Source organism: Monopterus albus, unplaced genomic scaffold, assembly GCF_001952655.1.
Source record: "Monopterus albus unplaced genomic scaffold, M_albus_1.0 scaffold147.1, whole genome shotgun sequence".
NCBI lineage: Eukaryota > Metazoa > Chordata > Actinopteri > Synbranchiformes > Synbranchidae > Monopterus > Monopterus albus.
This window is the reverse complement of record NW_018128027.1, coordinates 1,415,105-1,419,430: the sequence shown is the minus strand read 5'-3', so window position 1 is coordinate 1,419,430 and position 4,326 is coordinate 1,415,105.

Sequence of the window (4,326 nt, the reverse complement as noted above, 5' to 3'; positions counted from 1 at the left end):
AGCAAAGGGTCTGAATACTTATGACCATGTGATATTTCAGTTTTTCTTTTTTAATAAATCTGCAAAAATGTCAAACATTCTGTGTTTTTCTGTCAATATGGGGTGCTGTGTGTACATTAATGAGGAAAAAAATGAACTTAAATGATTTTAGCATATGGCTGCAATATAACAAAGAGTGAAAAATTTAAGGGGGTCTGAATACTTTCCGTACCCACTGTATCTCAGCTGCTGACACTGTAGCATTTCTAATTTAGTTCCCTCAGCCCATCGATTTATGGACTTTGAGTTTAAAGGAAACCAAAATGTTTTCTATTTTTAATGCACTGAATCTAGATGTGATGGATGACAACAGACAACAAAGAAAGACCATATCAGTCAAAACTTGCTTCTTTTTAAATGAATGAATGACCGTGAACCCACAGCCACCCATTTGCTACCCACATGCGATGCCGCTCTTCAGTGGTCACATTCTAATTGCTTCTTGTGGGGCTTTATTTTTTGCTACACACAGTAAATGTAGCTCTGAGTAAAAGTTCAAGTTTCACATCAAATGAGTCGCCAGTGTCATGGCTGTTATATGGAGTACAGGAAGAGAGAACAACATGTGGGCAGGCAGGTGCAGCTAAGTAACTTTCATAGAACAAATGACACTGACCAGGCAGGCAGATAACAGGTGGTAAATAACAGGTTGTAGGCGAGACAGAACAAGGGGACAAAGGGAGACACATTCACCTTAAGTGCATAACATAAAATGCCTGTTGCTCCAAAGTGCATAACATAAAATGCCTGTTGCTGTCATGACATTGTGGGTGCTGTTACTGCAGCCCGTGACCTTTTCCCACATCCACCATTACTTTCAGCTGCTGCCCCATTGAAAAAGCCACTGGGTGCATGGGCTCAAGAATGGAAAGATTATTTGGGTAACGGCACCACCATTTTTAAGCTTTGTTGGTATTTTCATTTGAAGTCTCTCAACACAAAAATCGGTTGTGTTTGTTAGTTTGACACTAGCTGTTTCTGAAGGGGGAACGATTTGTTGTGTTCACATGAAATTCATTCATTCACCAGTCTGTTCAAATGAAATCTCAGTCTCAAACATAAATTTATGATTTTGTTACCTGAAACTTGCTTTCATGATAAAATCATTACACACAAAATATGTTCATAAAGCATGTCTAGAGGGGATCTGTTGCTGATACTTGATTCTTTTTTTATTTAATTTTTTTTGTGGGAAATAGAATTTTAATTTAATCAGATTGCTTGAATACTGATTTTTTTCTCTTTGAGTTACTTTATATCAAAAGTAATTAGACTGAAGAAGAAAAAGTTACTTTGGATTTCTGTTCAGACCTTTAAAGTAATTGTAGTGTAAGAACTATGTGAGATGACTAGCCATTCTCAAGCTTGTAAAGGAGAAACTACAGCCTGGAGATGCCTTAGCTTAACTTAACAAGATTGGAAATAAGGTGAAAGAGACAGCCTGGCACATACGTAAACCCTAAAAGACTGCAACTTGTTTTGTTTTTATTTACTCTTCAGTTGTTGCACAACTTAAACAAATGTCAAGAAGTGAGGTTTAGAAGCAATGCATGGATTGTATAGCCTTCATAGCCAGGCCAGCTGGTTCTTTGCCCTAAGGTAAGTTAACCCGCTGCTGATTGTAGATTTATATATTATCATACCTCTTGTTAAAAAAGCCAATATTTGTATTTCCCTGAGTGTCAAACTATTCCTTTAAAGTTGTGCTACAGTAGTAGTCTGCAGCATTACATCGCAAGCAAAGCCAAATAAAATGAATAACATAAAAAGACTTGATTTTGATTCAAACTCATTCAAGCCTATGACTTAATAAACTGATTTATTCTGTTCTAAATTGAACCTATTTGACTATGATGTCATTTAGGAAACTTTAACAATGTTGTGAACCTGTTACGACTGCAGAATCAATGGAGTGTGTAGATGATACAGTGAATCAAAGCTCAAATCAGACGCTCTCACCCCAGAGAGGTTGGACCTGTAATAGAGATGTCACCAGGCAACAGAGTTTCCAGAGTGTTGGAGCAAAAGCAATATAGATCATCTGCCCTGGACCTGATGACATAGATTTAGCTCCAAAACTGCCTAGGGAACATGAGAAAATCAGCATTCCAGTAGCCATAATAGTGCTGTCTGGTGCTTGCTTACAGAATGTGGGTGTCTGCATGTGTGTAATTGTGTGCATCTAATGTAAGTACCGTATCCTCAATACATGTAGGCAGTTAAAATTTGCATCTATGAGAAGGTTGAGACACAGGAGGAGAGGGTGACAGACTAGGCTATGGGGAGACAAGCCTCCTTGAATACACACTGGGCTGCTAATCCTATGCCATAGGCATGATTTGAACTGAACTATGTAAAGCATTCTGGAAACAAAAACAACTTCCTGCAGCCTGGAGACAGCATGTGAAGAATAATGTATAAAGTGTTTTAATCTCTCATTTTACTTCTTTAAAGGCAGTGAACATGCTGAACAGTAGACAGTAGAAGTACATCAATGCGCCCACTGAATCATCCAACACACACACAGCCAAACATGCAGCCTGTGACAGTGCAGTCTCAGCAGGTGGTGTGTATGTGGGTGGTGTGGGCGCATAATATTCATCTAGGATGGCATCTACTCCAAGCCAAGATGGATTATAGATCTTGATTCCCACCTTCTGTGGGTCAGGTTCGCTTCCTCACACAGGAAGCAACAAGAGCCATAGAAAAGCAGTTAACTCTAAACACAGTATACTTCACGATGCACATAGGACCACCATTGCATTTTGCAAGATTGTGCAGAGCTGAGTGTTTAAACTACAGTGTTTCATTTTTATCTTTTTTTAAAGGATGAAAATAGAGTGACTGAGCACAGACTGCAAAAGAGAAAAGCTAGAACTGTGTTTTCAGTCACTGCCAAGATTCAATAAGATTGCACTCTTGGCTAGTGGTAACAGTTTGTATGCTTTTCAGTTGTTATCATTTTTTTTCTAAACAAATATTTCCATGGTGAGATGAAATGAATGTAACCCAATTTTAGGTAAAAATATATGGTGCAGTACATACATCCAGCCTTTGTTTGAGGTTTATGAAGCATTTTACAACACATTCATGTTCCATTCATTAATAATATTGATAATCTTTTTTATACTCACTTTCACTTTTCAATCTAATCTGATTTGACATGTTTCTATATGAATATGCATGAACTGTCTGCCAATCACTATTAAATCTTCCATCTGAACATCTGCTTCAGTGCCTGCGCTGTAATTTTGTATTTGCGTGTATGATCGGAAACACTCCCTTCCTTCCTTTGGCTTTCCGTCTGGTGTTCAGCAGCCAAGTGTTGCCTTGTGGGTAAAGTCCTGTTCAGGCCATCCCTCTCCAGGTGGTCTGAAACAGAGCTGCCAGAGCCGTGTTCATCTTATGCAAGATTATCCAGCCAGTGATTCAGGACTGACTAGTTTCACACAGCAAAGCTTGCAGTTCATCTGTGTTGTGCATGAGGTGGCGGGACTCTCAGGCACAAGCTGTGTCTCCTAGACACAGCTTGTCGAGATCTGCCACTTTTAAATGTCATTCATGTCATTTCATCCAGAAGAAGGGTGTCACACCGAAAAAGGAAGAAGCGAAATGGACAGATTGCTTTGGATGGTGAGTCAGTGAGAGAAAAGCTGTGTTCATTAATAAATGTATGCACACGTGTGAAAACACATGAAGAAATCAGTGCCTCTTGCTAACAAGAGAGACTGTCCCTGTCCCTGTCACTGAATGTACCTTATATGGAACTTTCCTTCATTTTCCTGATTTTTTTTTTTTACCCAAATCACCTGCAATCTCTGCAGTCCACGTGCCTTTGTTTTGTTTCTTGATCCATTCCAGGTGTCATATTAGCTGGAGAGAAAAGACAATGGAATTATGCAGCATTATGAATCAGATACAATGTGCCAAATCATAGATTGTAGAGAGACTGCACAGTGCACAGAGAGAGAGAGACTTCCTAGCAGACATCACCGGCCTCCATGTACCATTGACTCTCCACCAATGTCCCAGCTGCTGATGGAACCACTAGACCCTAATATCTATCACCTATACTGCTTATCCTGAGGACAGTCATGAGTGGGGAGCCAGGAGCCAATTCCAGCTGACACTGGGTGAGAGGCAGGGCCTTTGAGCAAGGCCCTTAACCTCTGACTGTACAGCAGGTCCCTGGTTGCATTTGGCATCTTACAAGTAGGAATGTATTAACTGGGTTAGTGTTAAATGGAGCATTGCTCTCATAAAGTATTACAGGCACAGTAGTAATTG